This window comes from Halictus rubicundus, unplaced genomic scaffold (assembly GCF_050948215.1).
Source record: "Halictus rubicundus isolate RS-2024b unplaced genomic scaffold, iyHalRubi1_principal scaffold0139, whole genome shotgun sequence".
In the NCBI taxonomy this organism is placed as follows: domain Eukaryota; kingdom Metazoa; phylum Arthropoda; class Insecta; order Hymenoptera; family Halictidae; genus Halictus; species Halictus rubicundus.
Window position 1 is genome coordinate 179,019 of NW_027488680.1, and position 20,982 is coordinate 200,000.

Below are 20,982 nucleotides of genomic sequence, written 5' to 3' on the forward strand. Positions count from 1 at the left end.
AAAATCATGCTAACTACCAAATAATTCGTAGTGGCAGCAAAGTTAAATCTACTTCCTAGCTCGACAATTAACACAATTATATAACGAAATTTTTCCAGAGTTTTCATTACATGTCATCCAGTAAATTAATCTATCTAGTTTGGCAGAAAAGCTGAAGTCGTTTGGTCGATTTATAAAAAAAAGTTATTCTGATTTAAAGTGTCTGCCATCAATTATGATACTGACTGTATAATGTATAACGAGAAGCGGCCGAACGTTTCTCGCTAAGCAACCTGCGCTATCTCCATGTTTATAATTGTGCAGTGTGAAAATGGTTTACTGCCTTTTTGGTTCGTTATCTCGACCATTTCTTCTAAAAAGTGTACTTCCGTACAATGGGACAGTAGGGCTCTCATCAGCGACCTAAGGTTTATGACCGGCTCGCCTGCATGCGCCCACTTCGGTCATCCGCTCTGGGTATTTGATCTACATGCACGCGTATGCGTTTCGCTCTTTCCTCCCCATCGAGTCACTAGCTAGTTATTCATTATCGAAAAATATAAAAGTCTAAGGCAATCTATTCTCAGGTTAGTTAGCCCAGATTCTGTTAAACAGTTTTTCTCAGCTTACCAGAATTCAGTCTTTTGACCTTTGGTGCGAGTACCAGTGTGGCGGCCTGTGCAAAGAGCACGCCGACGAACCGCCAGCATACATTGTAGACGCGGCGGCGACCTCGTATAAATACATATCAATATTATACAATATTTATATATCCATTCCTTTCAAAAACTATTTAACGAAGTTTAACGTTAATTTTCAACATTATAAACAATTTTGCGACAACAACACATTTTTACGATAGGGAAGGACAGAGAGTAAGCGTGGACTGTATGGTATTAAATAATATATTATAACAGGAGGTGAGTTTTATACAAACGGCAAGATGATAAGGCCGTAGATCAAGCGAGCCAAGGACGACGGGTAGCGGATTTGATATTTTGGAATATGGGAAATGATGGGCCACGCGACAGGTATGACATCAGACGTAAACAGAAGGTTTACGTCTGCGTTCGTTCACCCGGTCCCGGCCTCGAGCTCGAGCAGCTGAGCTATTGTCAACGCTGGGACACGGTCGCACCGAGGCCGTTCTTATAAGGATGCCATAAACTTTTTGCCTGGTGTTACGTCCCGCGGCTCGCGTTTGGTTTTCTTCCTTCCCCCCTTTTGGGATCGCGAGATTTACCGCGGATCAAGACGCTAATTACCCGACTTCGGTCCACGCGGCGCGTACGTCCGTCGTATGACTCGGGATTCGCGATATAATGGCAAGTCCGGCACTTGTCAGCGCTGCCCTATCGTCTCGCTGCTGCCGTTGCCGGGGAGTTAGTTTATGGCCTTGGTCACACCGCTGGCGTTCACCTTCGCGTACAGCTTCTTCCTCGGGTCGCGGGCAGGTATTCGGGTGACGTTGTGGATGACTGGTGGAAGGGTGATTGGCACCAGATCGTAACGTGGGCCAGTAGGGATGACCTGTGTGCGTGTATGCACAGGGACCCTGACTTCCTTTTGTGACTGTGGCTGCTGCTGCTGGGCAGGAGCTGGAGCTGGACCGGCGACGACTCGTATTCTCGCGGAACACACGGTTTCGCGGATTATACGCGGAGCGGAATAGATGCCGACGTACGGACTGAAGTGATAGTTGGACACGTCGGATTCGTACTCGCGAGCTAACCGCTTTAATTGATATTTCCGTCCGGCGCGGCGCGGCATGAAGAGCTTTTAGAACAACCACGAATTTACGATGCACTGTCTATTCATTCGGGAATCTTCCGTTATCGTGCCGAGACTGCCTGGTGGGCTCAGACACACGCTAAGGGAAAGATTCAGTCTTATTTCGCGAGAAATTCCGTTCTTGCGTCGAGACAGCCTGGTGGGCTCAGACACGCAATCAGGGAACTTATTGATGATATTTTAATTATTATGTCACGATGCTCTTCACTTCGCGTAGAACCGGAATGGGAATAATAAACACTGAGTTTAATAATAATACTTGTTTAATACGTGAAAAGGATAATACAAAGGTATAAGCAAACTAAAGATATAATTAATACGCGTGATACTGGTTAATGATATAAGCGGTAAAATACAATATGGAAGTAGTAGAAACTATAAGACGCTTGATATAGTAACGCTTTGGAACGAAATCGCAAGATGTGAGCGCGACTGAAGGGCGATCAAGCGCGAGCTTGCGTTTTTCTAGGGGCTACACGGACCTTCTTCGCTCGGGGTCCGTGTGGGGCGAGTGTGACGCAACCGGGTATCAAGGTGGGGTTCGCTAGTACCTGACGACGTACTGTCGAGCGTCTTGGCGCGCTCGCGGATGGAAATGATGGGGAAGTAATAACTTATAATTAACTTATTTTCTACCTTAACCTATGATGCGTCGCGGGTGACGTCATCAACAACACGTCGGTCGTCCGACGTGACACTGGTAATCCACATAAGAACTGTGGTTGCCCGAAACGATTTTTGCGTTACCGGAGTTGCCGGTAATGCCTGCAATGATTTCGAACAACATTAAACAGCCAGAAATAATAAATTTAACAGTGAATTGCGTACGATAAATTAATGCGTGCGAATATTCATGGCTTAAAAGTTATTCTGTATCTCGTGTTCTATAATTTATTTTTACTAAATAATTAGATGGCAAGATGGTCAAGGGAGTCCTTGTCGACGTAGTTGGCGAAAGGAATTGTTATAAACATTGACCAATTAGAAGTAATCAATTTACCAGTAAATTGTGTTCGATAAATTAATACCCCGGCCTACTCTTGCCTACTTTCGAGTTGACCAGGGATTCTCCAGAGCTGCACTGGACGTCACTGACCAGCCTTGGTCTACCTTTAGCTAGCTTAAGGTGGACCAATGGTCATTTAACACTTCCCTGGTCCACCTTAAGCTAGCTCGGGGTGGGCTTCTTGGAAACGGCGAGGTCCTTGGAAGCTTTCACCGCTCACCTTGGTCAACTTTCAGCAGCTCTTTGGAGGTAACAATTCAAATATATACTTTTTGTTTTGGAATAAGTGTTCATTCAACGATTCATTGCGTTGGGACTTTTCAAAAGTTTCTCTTCTTGAAATTATATTATATTATATTTTTGACATAAAATTGGTATTCCTCCGATCGGTGGTTCCTCAGGGGCTCACTCACGGGTGGGGCCCGTGGGTGAGTACAGGTATTAGCGAACGCGAAGCGTCCCGAGCTTGTAGGTCGTTGCGTTCCAATTTCGTTCGATTTATTTTTGATTGGAATTATTCGTCGTTCGAATTGAAAATTACTTCCGAAGTTTCAAAAGTTCTTATTCTAAAATGGATTATTCCTAATAAACAATTTTGCGACAACACATTTGTCGAGGCTAGCAACAAGAACTAATTTATGACACGGACGATGACTTTCTTTTTGGGTTTGTCGAACCGGTTGACAGTTGGTTTGCACATGTTTAGGAATCATGCAGCAATTTCAAGGGTTTCTCCGGTACCTTCGACGTGCCATAAATTGTAGCCTCGACCGGTGATGGCCAGGGTGAAGGTAATGGTTTTTTACGGGTACCGACGAACCTCTGACCTGGCGTCACTCGGCACGGTTGTCTTTGCCGTCCACTTCCTACGAAGGGGAAGACTTTCCTCACTTCCACCCTTTACGCAGATAAGGGTGCAAGGGAGGAAGAATCGGGCCTTCTCCGACTCGGAATCAGTTTGCGACAAGCAGAACAATTTTGGAAGCCTTCGCGTTCGGTCACTTAGCGCAAGACCAACGGGGTCTCTCGGATTCACGGCACGGGCTGGAAACATTTGTACAGTTACTTAATAAACTCTGTGGTCACCAACCAACAACTCTTTTTTCCCACATCGGTGTGGGTGGTCCTTCGAAAGAAAACTCGGCGCACGTCACGTGCTATACGCAGCGAAGACCACGCGAAACGGTCGCGAAGTTCGACGCAACAACATTTTTACGACTGTACACTGAACGGAGTATAATATAAAGGAATATATAAAATCCCGTTCTTTACAGATCACATCTAGTTATTTACATAAATGTAGGAAATAGTTGTTATTGCATAATTATTTCCAATAAGGGTTATACAAATTCTGAATCAACATTACTCATTGCTCATTATATCCATTTCCCTATCAAAATATATAATAAAACATCGCAAACATTTAGCATTCTCAATATACTAAAATGCTTGATAATATCGATGTGCTGATCTTCCCGCTGTAACTCGCATTATGTCATTTTACGCCTGATTTTATTTCGAGCCGCTCTCTTCGGTGCGAGCCGTTCGCTTCGTTGCAAGCCGCTCGCATCGGTGCGGGTAGCTCGCATCGGTGCTGATACTCGACTCGACTCGCACAATCGAGCCGAGCTAAGCTCGGCTTGCATTTTCGGGTACTCGCACTCGTACTTCGGTTTGCGTGAGACCGAACAGATTTTTTGCCGCCTTGGCACCACTGTGCGACGCGTCGTTGGCCTTCTGTTTCTTACTCCAGCCAAAATCTATACTAGAGGGTGGTAGAAAACGCCGGTATCTTTCGAGCGACACATTCTCCCGTAAGGCTGGCAGCTTTGTAAATATCTCGTCGTTGCCTCCGTGTAGAATGGAGGGTATGAAATCGCCTTCCTGGACGGCCATTAATCTAACAAATTCATTCGTTGATGTCCGGTTCTCGAAAAATTAACTGAATTAACAATTACTACGCTTGTTGGGACCGTCTATCATTATGTAAATTAAAATATCTGCTAAACTAATCATTTTTTAATCACTTTTTTGAAATATACAAACACGGATAAATTCGCGTGGGTTGGCACGAAAATATCCTGTTGTGCAATGGCGAGACATGATTTTTCCGTTGCATCAATTTGTAACGGTTGCGTTTTCCTTACGCGAGCGGTTAATCGCGAGAGGAAGGAATTCTGTCCTCTCCTGGATTTGCTCAGCGGCCAGGGTCGGCGGAGAGGACAGCGGGTGAAATAAACGTAGGCGGTTTTAGCAAAAGATGTGTTTTATTGTCGGCGGCCTCTTGCCCCGGTTAGTGACGACGGTTCCCGGCTGGCGGGCTCCGGTACGACGGCTGGCTGTAAGCAGCACGAGAAACGACAAGTTAACCTAATCTTACTTTAATCTAACCTAATATATACGTGGTAAAATTACGACGAAACGCGGAGCGAGCGGAGTTCGCTAATATGACGGTAACGCGAAGCGAGCAGGATTCGCTTGTACGGCGGTAACGCGGAGCGATCGGGACTCGCTATTTTACGGCGGAAACGCGGAGCGATCAGGATTCGCTGGTACGGCGGAACGCGGAGCGATCAGGATTCGCTGGTACGGCGGGAACGCGGAGCGATCAGGATTCGCTGTTACGGCGGAACGCGGAGCGATCAGGATTCGCTGGTACGGCGGGAACGCGGCGGAACGCGGAGCGATCAGGATTCGCTGGTACGGCGGGAACGCGGCGGAACGCGGAGCGATCAGGATTCGCTATTTTTACGGTGTTTCCGATCCGGTGGATTTCCGGGATTCCGGGTCTACGGCTGGTCGGTGGGAACCACCGCGGCTCGGCGAGATGATAGTGAATTGACGTTTCCTCGCTGATGGCCGAGCGCACGGTGGCCGCGAATTTACTCCGACTCCGGACCGACGGGACGCCCCACTCGTCGTCCCCGAATCGGATCGCGGTGGGGGTCGCTCGCACCCAGGCGAGCCCAGAGAACGAGCTTCCCGTCACCAACGTCGTAGCTCGTGCAAGACGAGCTCCGAACGCGGCTGCGATCCGATGAGGACTGCCACGAATGTGACGCGACGCCTGGTCGCGGACCGGTGAGCGAATTTCGCAGGATCGGCGGAAAGGAATCGGGTAGGGGGGAGAGAGCTGGAGCGCGCGACGAGTAGTAGCGCCCGGAGACACTGCTCTCGTCCGTCTGCTCACTCGAGACCTCCTCGCGGTACTGGTGTCGCTCGCACACGGAAGAAGCCGTAGTACGGGTCCCACCAAGCACCAGCGTGTTCGCACACACACACGGAAGAAGCCGTAGTATGCGTGTTCACACGCGGCTGCGAGTGGCCAAGAGCTTGGGATGATCCCCGTTGAGCAGCTCCAAGCCAACTCCGAACTAAACGCGTTCTGCTCCGGTATTTATGCAGAAAGCGCGGATCACGGAGAGCGCGCCGTCTCGCGAAATGTTCGCGAAGCGGCGGCGTGCTCCGATTGGTTCGCGCTCGGGACGGTTGCGGATTGGCTCGCACTAAGGTCCGCTGTGCGAGCTCGCGACGGAACGCGGATTTCGCCGTTTCGTCGCAAATTTTGATAAAGTCGATGATCTTCGCAGCTCGTGGAGATTTATATAACGATCGTTAAAGAGATCGTTGAGGGATGTGCTTTGCACATACGATTTTCGAGATTAAAAATAGTATGTGTAGACTGCGGGTTTGTATGCGTCCATAGTATTTATACATTTCAATTCGATGTAAAGATAAAATATGGGATCCGCTTCCAGCATTGAGTTTCAAGACCCCAAGGGATCAATTTTCGAGTATCCGATTTCCCGAAATTCCGTGTATTTAATTCCATAGTATCTCGTTGCAAATTCAAAATTCGTTCCAAGGTAGCTCTTAAACTGATTCACGATATTTTGTTACTTTTTAGTTCATTTTACATTTTACATTTCAAGGAGACGTCAATAATCCTGCAACTGAAGCACCGTATTTTTTAGAATGGCGCAATGCTCGAAAAGATACAATTTTCCATGTAATTCACGTACCCCGTTATACACGACGGTATTTTACTTTTTACCTATCTGCTTGTTAAACAGCAATTGTTTGGCTGTTGCGGATAGAGGCGTGCATGCGCGCCTTCCACCTTGGGAGCGGGTGTGCGGAATGTGCGACGCACATTTGAACGTGTTAATTGGATATGAATTTGAAATTTCGTATGTAGTTGTCTGCGCATTAGATATAGTCATATGCGTATTGCATAGGACATAAGCGTAGTAAAGGCGTGCGAATCTCGGCGGCGGAAATGCAACGACACAGCTGTCGGAATGCATGGTCAAGCCAAGCGAGTAAAGGTAGACGCAATGCGTCTACCTTAGGCCGCTAAAAACCTCAACAAGTGGAGGGAATATTCCCGGATATGAAGGTTTAACGAGCACGGGGAGAACCGAAGAGTCCACGCGGGGCCGTCGGGCTACTGGAAGAAGCCACGAGATTCGCTAAGCGCATGAGGAGGAAAACGGATGTTTAGGAAATCTATAGGAAGGAAAAACAAAGAGTGTAGAACAGATCGAACCCTCATTGAAATCCGCAGGTATGCGACGACATGCCGGGGTTCCGCAAAAAAGAGATATAAAGTTTTCGGGTGATAAGGCGACCGCTCGCAAAAGGCCGCGGTTTTATTGGATTATATGGACCAATGGAGGGGTCTCAATTATTGAAAATCCTCGGGCTAACGAAGAAGGGCTCGAGCTGCGTCCTCAGTATTGCGTCAGCTAGGAACGAGACGACAACGATATTTGTACCCGAACATTGGCATTGCGAGCTCAAATATCGGATTTCGCCGACGAACGTTGGATAATTTATTGGAACACTGAAAATATTGGTACGGCGAAACGTTTAATGTAATATTTGCATTGTACCATGTACATATAGACAGCTCTAAATCAAGTGGACCAGTAAGGACGAAATAAACCGACATGCGCGATCAATACAGCACGAAACGATTGTAAACAACTGTAACTGAACAAGTGAGTGAAGTATATTAAAAAAAGCTTTTCATTGATAATTCTGCTACGTCTGTCGAGAAGCGATACTAAAACTACTACTACTTCCTCAAGAAAGTGTATTCCCGTGTTCGTTTCAACGGGTATGAACACTCGGCGAAATGTCAATGTATATGTACATAGTTAACGTACTGACGTTACTGTTGCTATAAACGCCATTTCTCGCGGGTCCAATGCGTATTTTCTCTTCGCGCGTGTCCTGAGGTTCCGATTAATGCAAATGACTGAAAAAATGACCTCGGCAAAGAGCCTTCGCCTATACTATCCATTTCTCGAGTAGAAAATATCTGTCTTTCGGAATGTTTATGAAATCAAAATTTGTACAGCTTCAAAGAAGTCGTTCGAATATAAAATACCAGAGGTGAACAATGTTAACGAAACTTTTAATTTTCAACGAATTTTTGTGCTTTTTATCGGAAAAATTCAATTTTCGTTCTTCCTCGCTTCTACAATCGCGAACAACGCTCTGTTTCTGACACCTGGCTTGATTCACCGTCAAGCATCAATTTGCGAACGTAGCAAACTATATTAAAACTCAATTCTTTCGCAAATGATCATGGGACTTCGCGAGATTGGAAATAAAATAAAAATCGCGTTCACAACAAATGACGCATTTGTTTCATCGCGTTTTGTCTATAATCGTGTGGATGGTCTATTTGCCCGTTGACCGGGCGTAGTCTGTGCTTATTAAAATCGAAAAATCAACAGATTACACGTTTATGTAGAGAGAAGAGTCATCGAGTCGCTCGGGCGACATATTAATCAATAGATTGCTTGCGTTCGTTGAAAAATACACAGACCAAATTTATTTCCCTTTTAAATCGCTTAAGCGTTTTTAGATTTTCTAAATGCTTCTACACTGTTTTGCGTTTGATCCATCCATTTTTAACATGAATTGTTTGAGATTGGCGCGTGCGGACGCCATAATGCCTCACCGTTCTCAACCGCGTGACCGCCAATCACTGAGCGTCCCGCGTACACGCGCTAGAACACCGACAAACAGCGTCTGTTATCGAGGCTCGCGCGGGCGAAAACTCTCAAGCGTGATTCGCGGAATGTAGGCTCGATCCTTCTGGAATGTTCTCGAAGTCCAAAACGGAAACATCTGTGCGTGACGAACTTCCCGAAGGATCGAGATAATAAAACCGAGAGAGAACCGTTACTCGCTCTCTTTTCTGAAAACTCAGTCAGCTGTGCGTTACGTAACGAGAGGCAAAAATCAAGATCGATCGAATTTCATACTTTTATTAGATTTCTTCTACCTTTGTCTGACAAACTGAAACATTACAGTGTACAATACAGTTAATTTATTGCAAATCTGCCTTCCATTTAATTCAGTTATACAGTCCACTTGTTCCACTTTCACTCAGCATACAGTCATACCATTCCAGTTACACACTCATCAACACTCTTTCAATTCTCCTCGCGCGTTCCATTGCATTTTTCATTGTTTCCTGCGAATCTTTCCGAGCAAGGAAAGAAACGAAACATGAATCCATAAAATCCTCAGTCTTGTTAATTATTGTTCGTTTAGCCTGGGATGAATAATTCTTCAAAATATAATTTTTTAAATTCGATGCTCTCATTCGGCTGATGAAAAAACTTTTAAATTCCGCGAATTTGAATGTGAAGATATTTAATCTTCCGATCAAGGAATTTCGACGGAACATAACGACTAAGAGTTTACTGTTTCCGTAGGGATCAGTATCAGGCGTGGCCAATAATTTCATTGGTACGTTTTCAGCGACGCAAGGAAAGAGTCGGATTGTTATTCCATGTTTCCCTCTTCAACCCTCGCTCCTCTTCGCTGTTACGTCAGAATAAAAAGTTACAGGAGCCACGGCTCGATCACTGGTCATTTAATTGGCCGTGAAATATCGAAAATGGTTGCATCCCTCCTGTATGCCGATTTATTTTATTTTATTTCTGCCGGCTGCGATTTCTGCCCCCGTCACTTGACTGCTTCAACGTGCGATTATAGAATTAATAAATAATAATATAAATCCGTTTTTCCGAAGAAACGTTAAGCAACAGTATCCGCTTTGTATTTTCCACATTTCGTCACAGGTGAGGAGAGTTGTTCTTGTGGGTGACCACAATAAATGAGTCGTGGATTGGACAAAGAGATTAATAATAGTTTAATCAACAGATATAGGATTGAATAGATACAATTACACGTTATTCCACAACCTCTCGCCGGCACGTGGTTCGCACGACGGTTACTCTCTCTCTCTCTCTCTTGTTGCTCTTACTCTCAGTACTCTCACTCTCTCGCGTTCTACCGATGCGTGTTCTGTCGCGTCTCGCGGTGGTCTATCTCTCGCTCTCCCGGTTCTTGCTCGCTACGTGCTTAAACATAAACATTACAGTATATAGAGCGACATTCGCACAGCGTGTTTTCAATATACAACCTAATGGTTTATTCGCATCGCGTGCTCCTAAAACCTAACCCACAAACTCCCCCCTAGGTTTTATTTATCAATTTTTAGATATACAAGAATCTTTTTACAATGTTCGATAGCGACGGTCCGCTTAGTGCTTTTGTTAAACAGTCTGCCCACATCTTCTCTTTTGGAACATGCAACACTTTTAACGAAAAATCTCTCACACATTCTCTAATAAAATGACATTTTCGATTCATCAATTTTGTTCTCGCTTTGAAATCACCACCATTCGCTAATTTAACCGCGTTCAAATTATCGCATTTCAGTTCCTTGTATACATCGTCGCATATGCCAATTTCTCTTAATACATTACTCATCCATACCACTTCTTTCACTCCCTCTAACATCGCATCTAATTCACTCTCCGTCGTTGATAAGGCAACTGTCCCTTGTTTCCTACATCTCCAATGAACTAGATCACCATTTCTATACAGGAGAAATCCACCAAACGCTTTTGCATCTCTTGTACTATCCCACGATGCATCTGTCTCGCATCTTATTCCTTTCATCAAAGTTTTTCTTCCATATTCCATTTGATAATTTTTCGTTCCCTTCAGGTATCTCAGAACACGTTTTAATGCATTGAAATGCATAATTCTAGGATTTTTGCTAAATTGCGACAGACAACTCAGACTGTAGGCTATATCAGGCCTTGTTGCAACACTCAAATACATCAGTCTGCCAAGAAGTTCTTGATAACTCTTTTGCTCACATGGTTGACTCTCTTCACATTCATCAAATTTTTGATTTGTATCCATTGGAGCTCTTACATCATTGCAGTCAGTCATCCCATAGAATTCCAATAAATTTTCAATGTAACTCTTTTGATTGAATGTTATTTTTCCTTCTTCCTGGTGGATATCCATTCCTAAAATATGATTAGCTTCTCCAAGATTTTTCAACTCTATATGTGTGGACAATTCTTTCATGTATTTATCTTCGAATGAATCCGAGCTACTCACCACTGTCATATCATCCACGTGTATTCCACAATACAAAAAGTGCCTTCCTTGTTTGACAAAAAATAGACAGGGGTCAAACGTACATTGTTTAAATCCGATGTGCAAAAGGGTGTTAGTTAGATATTCATTCCAACAACGACTTGCCTGTTTCAGACCATAAATACTTCTTTTCAGCTTACACACTTGCCCTATGGATTTTTGCATACCTTCCGGTATTTCCATATACACTCCTTCATCCAGTGATCCATGTAGGAAAGCTGTTTTTACATCATACACTTTTAATTTCCTTTTATTTTCAGCACCCAGACTAAAAAGCAATCTCACCGTTTCCATTCGCACAGTAGGTGAAAATGTCTCTCCATAATCATAACCTGGTCTTTGTGTGCAACCCATGGCTACCAGTCGTGCCTTGTATCTTTTTTCCATCGCAATAGGATCCTTCTTCAGGCTGAAGATCCATTTACATTTTATCACCTTCTTTCCTCTAGGTCGATTGACTATATCCCACACTCTGTGTTTCTTCATCGATGTTATCTCATCATTCATCGCGTTTTCCCAATACTTCCATTCCAATGATTGTTTCGTTTCCTTCACCGTACTTGGTATTTTTTCATCAAAGCATTTCATGGCTCTCCTTTCTTCAAGTCTTGCCGATTTTCTCACATTTCTCTCTTCATAATCTCTCATTCTCTCTTGTCTCTCTAAATGTTCTCTCACTTGTATCGCTTCCTTTGTCACGTTCTTAGGTCTTCCCACTCTTGTCATTGTGGTCGATGGTTCCTGTTCCATGTTTTCCTCTCGATTCATTACATCTGCTTGATCATCATCGCTCAATATTTCCACTCTTGCATCTCCATAGTCGCTGTCCTCTGTTCCACTCTGTGCGTCCTCTTCCATCTCATATGTTTCGCTTTCTTCTCTATTTGGTATTTCCGGAACGACATAGTTCTGTTCATTCTCGTCATCTGATTCCAATCCGGTTACAGTTAGCTCAGTCTCACATTCTCCATTACCTCCATTATCGTGTATCTCCTTCATTAATTCAGAGCCATTCCTTTCTTCATCAAATCTCACATCACAGTCACATATTATCCTGTTCGAACCAGGTATGTATATACGATATGTTTTATTCTCGTTGTACCCCACAAATACACCTTTCTGGGTTTTTGATTCGAATTTTTTATTCGCTCCTCTTTTCAGTGTATACGCCACACATCCGAATCTCCTCATGTGCTGTATATTAGGCATTCTCTCATACCATACTTCATACGGAGTTTTTCCATGTACTTTTGATTTAACTCTGTTTCGTATATATGCCGCAGTATTCGCTGCTTCTCCCCAAAAATTCAACTTTAATTTCGAATCTGCCAGTATCGTTCTCACAGTCTCAATTATCGTTCGATTGCATCTCTCGGCTACTCCATTGCACTGTGGAGTCATAGGAGGGCTCAGTTCATGTATAATCCCTTTTCTTTCAAACCATTCATTTAAATCCTTGCTTACAAATTCGCCACCGTTATCGGATCTAATTCTCTTCAGTTTTAGCTCGGTTTGGTTCTCCATGTTAATGATCAATTTCTTCAGTTCTTCTGCTGCTTCAGCCTTTTTATTTAGTAATCTAATGAAAATTAACCTAGAATAATCGTCGATAACGGTCAAGATATAATTTTTATTACCCCATGTAGCCGGCTTAATCGGACCTACCAAATCCGTGTGCCAGAGTTCCATTTTTCTTTTTGTCCTCACTTCTTTCAATCTTTGATGAGATTTTTTACATGCCTTCCCTTCTATGCATGATTCGCATCTAGTTTTCTTATCCTCGTTCATCCCTGTTACCAGATTTTTCTTTTTCATTTGTTCGATGACTCCTCTATTCGCGTGGCCCATTCGTTTATGCCAGATATCTCCTCCGGCCGATGTCGGTGCAGCTCTCTCATTCGCTAAAAATGTTCTAATATAGTATGCGTTATCAATTCTACTCGCTGACATGATCACCTCGCCACGTTCCTTATATATTACTGCTCCGCGCTTATTAAAAGTAACATTATATCCATTGTCCGTGATTTTCGCGACTGAAAGGAGATTAGTATTTAATTCGGGTACGCACAATACATTTTTTAATCGAATCCGCCGGTTTTCGCCTACTTGTTTCACGCATACATCGCTAATACCTTCGGAAGTTAACATTTTTCCATTTTTATCCGCAAGACTAATTTTTCTTTTTTCATTAACCATATTCTCACATATAAATTCATTATGAGTCATGTGACTCGTGGAACCAGAGTCCAACAACCAAACATGATTTTTGTTTCTCTCATACTCACTCATATTGTTTCTTTCTCTCTCACACTCATCATATACCCTGCTTGTTGACGAAATTTCCCTCACGTTCAAGGCGGCATCTTCTCTCACTCTCATTGAACTGTCCTCTCTTCTGTTGTATTGTCTCGCATATCTCCCTGGTGTTCCCCTTTGGAAACGTCCTCCTCGTCCTCTGCTTGTTGTTGATGTGTCCTGCCTCGGCTCCCGACAATTCGCAGCAATGTGGTTAATCCCTTGGCAGTTGAAACATCGTTGATTTCGATGGCAATCTTTAGCCATGTGACCTCTCGTTCCGCATTTAAAACAATGAATATCTTTTCCTGATCCTTCTCTCACTTTCTTGACTGTCTCTTCACTTTTTAACGGTTTTTCCTCCGATCTTCTACCTTCCCTGCGGTATTCCTCCTGCTTTAAGGCGAATCTTATATCGTTTATTGATATGTTCTTTTGAATTTCTAGGACACGAACGTTTTTGTTCATATTCAGATCGAAGTCCTCTAAACACGTACATTTTTAGTTCAAAGTCCTCGATATTCTTTCCAAGTTCTTTGCATTGATTCGCCAACGCCTCTGCTCTGTTTATATATGTATCGACAGTCTCGAATTTTTTCATTCTTAGGTTTGTGAGCTCGTTGAGCGACCTCGTTTTTTGTTCTTCGCTTTCGGCGGCCATGTCTGATTTTATCCTTTTCCACAATTTGTCAGCACTCTTTTCCCCGCTGTATTTTAATATGTGTGCTCTGCTCATGGTGTTTATCATCACCGTCCTCGCTGCATAATTGTCGTCGTCCCACTCATTCCACTCTTTCAGTTTCTTTTCGTACTCTCCTTCTCCTACCCGTGGTTTCTCTTTTATTTTCACACCGATCACCTTTTTCCACAGTTTCTTTGAGCGCAGAACACCTTCAACTTTTTCTTTCCATAGAAAGTAATTCTGATCGTCAAGTAATTCAATTGTCGTGATCTTCCACGGGTCTGTCATGGCGGCCGACGAGTTCACCTGCATCTTCTCGAATTTTCTTTGTCACTTTTCAGGAACCACGCTCTGCTACCATTTGTGGGTGACCACAATAAATGAGTCGTGGATTGGACAAAGAGATTAATAATAGTTTAATCAACAGATATAGGATTGAATAGATACAATTACACGTTATTCCACAACCTCTCGCCGGCACGTGGTTCGCACGACGGTTACTCTCTCTCTCTCTCTCTCTTGTTGCTCTTACTCTCAGTACTCTCACTCTCTCGCGTTCTACCGATGCGTGTTCTGTCGCGTCTCGCGGTGGTCTATCTCTCGCTCTCCCGGTTCTTGCTCGCTACGTGCTTAAACATAAACATTACAGTATATAGAGCGACATTCGCACAGCGTGTATTCAATATACAACCTAATGGTTTATTCGCATCGCGTGCTCCTAAAACCTAACCCACAGTTCTCACTTTCGTTAGTTCCACTGCCATAATTTTGCCAGCCACGAGGCTCAAGGACAAACAGTTTCTCTGGAAATAAAGCATCACACATGGAAAGGGCAATTTTTTTGCGCAACATAGGTCTTTTACACAAAATGTGTGTCGCGGTGAGCACCACCCACGTACCTCTCGGCAAATACCACCCTTTTCTTCAGTTGCAACAGAAGCATCCCGGTGGTAACAATATCTCCATCGGCCTGTCGTGTACCCTTTCAAAGCTCGTGCCAAACTACGTATCGTCCCTTTGACAGCGAAACCAGGCCGAGGGAGGAGAATTTAGAGGGGGAATTGATTACAGCTTACTTGAACTCTTCCAGATTTAATCAGATGATTTAATCACAGATTTAATCTGTGACCAATTGATACGATTATAGAAAACATGATGACGGAGAGAGAAATAATTAGCGCGTTTACTACTAGCGGTTGTTTTGGAAACGAGCTTCATAATATCATATTCTTTTCAAAATGTCCTCTTTTAAAATGTGGTGTCATATATGATCGGTAAAATATCGATGGAAATAGAAATAATTACAGTATAACCTCTCCTGTTGCAACCTCATTTATTGCAAGAACTCCTCGTCCGTTCCGCGTTCAGTGTCCCCATATGAGGAGGGAGAGCACGAATTGAGGGGGCAAAGTTACCCTCTGTTTGCAGAAGACTTGTAGAACAGGAAATTCGAGCGGCAACAAGTATTGATCTGGTGACTATGTCCGTTACCAGGGATGCCGTTACGAGTTGCTGGAACTTGTTGCGCACCCTCGATTTTAGTACACATTTTCGTATTAATACAGCGGTGAGACAACAAAGCGATAGAAAGATACATGATTAACGCGTTCGTTACCAGCGTTTGTTTCGGCAATATTTCTTTAAGCTGTAACATTTTATCAAACGCAACACATCCTCTTACGAAACGTGAGAAATATATGGTTACAGAAGCGCGAAGGGTTTCTCTCTGAATCGTTCGATGCTTCATATGTCATATTGAATGTCTACGTGGGGAAAATTAATTTGATTTTTCTTGCACGAATGAAATCGCAATTCTCATACACGCGCGACAATTTCAACGACCGACTCGGTGAATTCATTTGCGGAAAACCAAATAAGAAAAACGAAATGCAGATAAAACAAGATTGTTTGCAGCGTTCGTAACGCGATCGTTATTACACAGTTCTGATGAATTTAGTATTTTGAAGGAGAAGTGAGAATCGAACGAGTGAATTGTTTTATTGTTCAAATAAAATACTCTGACTTTTCGCGAACGAGGACTTATTGAAATAATAAAAAAAGCCACTAAAATCGAACGCGTTATTCTCGAAGTATTCAAACGATTTGGAATAAATTGAATCATTTACTGAAATAATATTTTCCGCTGATTTTAGAGCAGAGCCTATTACGAAGAATGCTCAGAGGTGCGTTATGAAATACAAAATATAAACAATTACTCTGAACACCTGAAAATATTTTTATAATAGTATACCTTGTACGCTATGTAGAAGACGGTGAAAATATCTCGAAAAGTACTCGTTTCAGTGCAAAGGAGTGCTTCCAGGATGATTCTAGTTAAAAGAACGCTTTCTCGTTAATATATTAATTTTCTTCGTTTTGCGTATCCCTTGGGTCGGAGTTTTCCTGCAAGGAAAGTGTAAGGGAGTAGTGAGAATTTTCTAACGGGTGCTTTATTGAAATTTCTTTTTTAAGTTGCTCCCCTTCTCGGCAGGGTCGTGGTTACTTTCATCGCGGCAGAACCTCCTGTTCGATTATATTTCCTTCTCATATGTCGATCGGCCACGGTCGATATGTACCTAACGCTGCCCCGTAACGGACTGTGTGTATATACAGGGAGAATTCGATAAAGCAGGACACCTAAATATCTCCGTTACTTTTCGTTGTACAAAAAAACTTCGTAGGACAAAGTTACACTGTTTGAAGGGCCACATATAACGGTGTACGGAAAAAAATTTCAAGGTCATTTTTATGAGATTTCAAGGTTATCGATGTTTTTTTAAATGGAATGATATATTTTCGTTAACGTAATGTTGTAGCTGACAAAATAACGAACTCATGCACGTAACACAATATGACCTTCAAATGACCTTCAACCCAGAAAAATGGTATAAATAAAATTCAACGTGTAAGATTCATTTGATGTATTTCTGTTACGCCAAATGTTCAAAAATATATCCCTTGAGCTGCTATACATTCAAATGTATCGCAATACATAACAAATAACAGATTCGGTGTTGACAGGAGGACAATTATGATATACCTTCACCTATACGTTCGTACAGAATCGTGTTTATCCACTACTAATTACACAGAAGACCTTCTTGCTATCAGATTTCCACAGTTTCTAAGATTTCTCGATCAGTTTATCGATGAACGTTTCACAATGCGATACTCGAAGGAAGATAAGATTGATATGATTTTCATTTATGGAGAAAGTCGACAGTGTTTAAGAGAAGCCTTGCAGTTCTACAAGGACCGATTTCCTAATCGTAATTGTCCATCAGTTTCCGTTTACTCCAATTTGATAAATAAATTCCGTGAAACTGGTAGTGTCGAAAATAAAAAACGTACAAAGGTGAGGACTGTAAGGAATGAAGCAAACACAATTAATGTTCTGGCAGCAGTGAATACAAACCCTCATGCTAGTACGAGCAAATCGCACGAGGAAGTTGCATTTGACAAAAATGTGTAGTGCAAATACTCCAGGAACACAAATTTCACCCCTTTCACCTATCAATTCATCAAGAACTTTATGGTAGAGACTTTGTAAATCGTGTAAACTTTTGCCAGTAGGGATTGAGACAATTGATAAACGATAGAGCATTTTTTAATAAAGTATTATTTACCGATGAAGCTTCGTTTACAAATCACGGGCAAATAAATTTAAAAAGCCTGCGATATTGGTCATCTGAAAATCCGCGGTGGTTACGGACAGTCGACAAACAAAGACCATGGTCCGTCAATGTTTGGTGCGGAATTTTAGATAACCAAATAATTGGGACTCACTTTATTACCGGAACATTAAATGCAGAAAAATACATTGCATTTTTACGAGAATCGTTACCAATTCTCCTGGAAAATACACCCTTGAACATTCGTGAAAATATGTGGTATCAACACGACGGATGTACGGCCCATTCTTCCCGTGTCGTAACACAATTCTTAAATAACAAGTTTCCAAATCGTTGGATTGGACGTAACGGACCCGTATTATAGCCAGCTCGCTCACCAGACCTTACACCCCTTGATTTTTATCTATGGGGAAAATTGAAAGACGATGTTTATAGTGAACCACCAACGACTATAGACGACATGAAAGAAAGAATCGTCCAGGTTTGTGCGTCGATTTCCTCAGAAATGAATTACACAGCAGTACGTTCTGTAACTTCACGGCTGAATAAATGTATAGCAGCTCAAGGGAATATTTTTGAACATTTGGCGTAACAGAAATACATCAAATGAATCTTACACGTTGAATTTTATTTATACCATTTTTCTAGGTTGAAGGTCATTTGAAGGTCATATTGTGTTACATGCATGAATTCGTTATTTTGTCAGCTACAACATTACGTTAACGAAAATATATCATTCCATTAAAAAAAACATCGATAACCTTGAAATCTCATAAAAATGACCTTGAATTTTTTTTCCCTTACACCGTTATATGTGGCCCTTCAAACAGTGTAACTTTGTCCTATGAAGTTTTTTTGTACAACGAAAAGTAACGGAGATATTTAGGTGTCCTGCTTCATCGAATTCACCCTGTATAGCTATATCGAAAGACACGGTTATCATACAGACCTTTTGTGATAATAATGACAGAATAGAAATAAGTAAGCCTGTTATAATGTTTAGTTCAACGGAATGCGTGCTAACCTACAATAACAATGTAATGAAATTTGGAGGAAAAGTATTTGAAACTGGCATAACCACCACCAATTATACACTAGCCATTAACTTCACTAACGAAGACATTAACCTACTTTCCAATTTTATTCCAAACGCTCCAAAGGTTGCTCCAAATTTCAACAACTTTAGAGATTCTTTCGACTCTATGTACCTTAAATTAGACGGTCTAAAGAATCAACACAGATTGTTAGCTAATACCGAAATAGTATACAATGTATTCAAAATTGCTGGATGGGTAGCCCTAGGGGTTGTAACTTTATACACTCTAGACAAAATAGGACTATTTCGACTCATAGCCAAACTTTTATCTAAAAATATCAGTTTTAAAATATGTTGTAATGAAATTCGAATGGACAATGTTAATACCCAAAGGAACCAACCATCAGCACCACAAAACATCTATAACCGGCCCATCAATGCATACCACTCGCCACCTGCACAACCATAGAAGGAGATGAAGGCCACTTCCCTACACCAGTGAGGAAAGTGATTAGATTTGGAGACCAAACCCAATCTAAGAAGGGGGGTGTGAAGCCAATCTTATCACCTATCCGACGCGTAGAGTAAACTGCTCCTTGGCTCACCGTACGCGTCATCTCCTCCTGACGCATAGAACAATTACTAAGATGCCCTTTGGATTTCAAGACTCATCATCGCGAAGTAATCATTGTCGTTCCCCGGATTACGACAATTGTCCCGTGACACACGGATCGCGAGTTACGTTCACGCGTATGAGATACACGAAAAAGTAATCAACGAAAGAATATTTGATTCTCCATCGTATATATCGAATGTATCACGATACGTTTGCGACATGTGAAACGCGATTCTATTATCTCAGTGTGACGAGGCTGTAAGGAAATCGCTTGTAATAAATTCTGTTTCTATAGGGATTGCGCTAAAATATTCGAAGCAGTGGAGCTGTTCTTTCCGTGTAGAAAAATTGGAGTTGCTGTTTATGGGAAGTCAAAAAAATAATAACATCTTGATAAAAAAGTAGAAAATCACGCCAGGTGGAACCAGCATCGCCTACTAGCAAGCACACGTCCACACAACCACAAATAGGGAAGTAAGTACTATCACAGAGGATAGGAGAGTGCTCACGCCCGGGTTTTCGGCGTTCCCGATATAGTGCTGAGATCTGCTCAGCCTTAGCATGGCACAGAACCGTGTCGTCTTTCCTGGAACAGAACCGGGCCATTTTTTAGCATAAAACCGAACGCATATTATTTTTTTAACCAGGATTAGAACGTACAGCTTAATTGTTTTATATGAAATATGTAACTAACATGTAAATCTTGTGTACAAAATCTCTAATTAATATAAATTAAGAATAATATTAATTGTAATGATACGTATTTTATTTTTTTCCAATTTTGTAGTTGCAAACTCTAGTTGTAAAAAATGGAAAACCCGAAAAAATTCAAACAAATACAGATTTCATATCGAAGTTTAAAAGCGACCATCCTGAATATTAATTTAATAATGAGCTATTGTCATCAACACTATCTTAAATTTTTTCATATATTTAGCTACTGTTATTATTAATTAAAAAAATTTTTCTTTCATGAATATTTCTGGGTCGTCCTCTTTCGTTAAACAGTCGGCCAAATCTGTGCTCCAGTTACTCGATCCTCTTCAGCAGTTCCGAATCTTGCGAAACCGGTGTAACGGACGGATATGGTGGGTTTGGTATCTATAGCCTCCATCACTTTATCAGCTATTTCGGCTTGTTCCTCTAATGGAGTTTTAGCGGCGGCCAGTACAGACTGCACCGAGGAGGGCATCCTCTGTAAGAATAATTCTTTGAGCAATTCTTGATCAAATGTTTTTGCTCTCTCCCCTAAAAGTTGCTGTAACTTCCTTAAAAACTGGCAGGGTTTCCGATCGCCTAGCTCCTCTTGGCTGAGTAGCTGCTGTAATTTGTAGTAGCTTTTAAATTTAGTAGCTTTTAATTTGTCGTATGGATCCTTTGCTGGCGGATCAGATATAATGTCTATTACCTCGTTGGCGATCTCTGGGTCCAGAGCTCCAATGATGTAGTCGTATTTCGTCT

General features: G+C 42.2%; 1 long non-coding RNA gene across 1 annotated transcript in view; it reads left to right on the plus strand.

Annotated features, from left to right (window-relative positions):
- The first annotated feature begins 2,849 nt into the window (after positions 1-2,849).
- LOC143363814 (uncharacterized) overlaps positions 2,850-20,982 on the plus strand; it is a 264,793-nt gene continuing 246,660 nt past the window's right edge. Inside the window, exon 1 of the long non-coding RNA XR_013083918.1 lies at positions 2,850-2,896. This is a non-coding gene — a long non-coding RNA (uncharacterized LOC143363814). The remainder of the gene's footprint in view (positions 2,897-20,982) is intronic.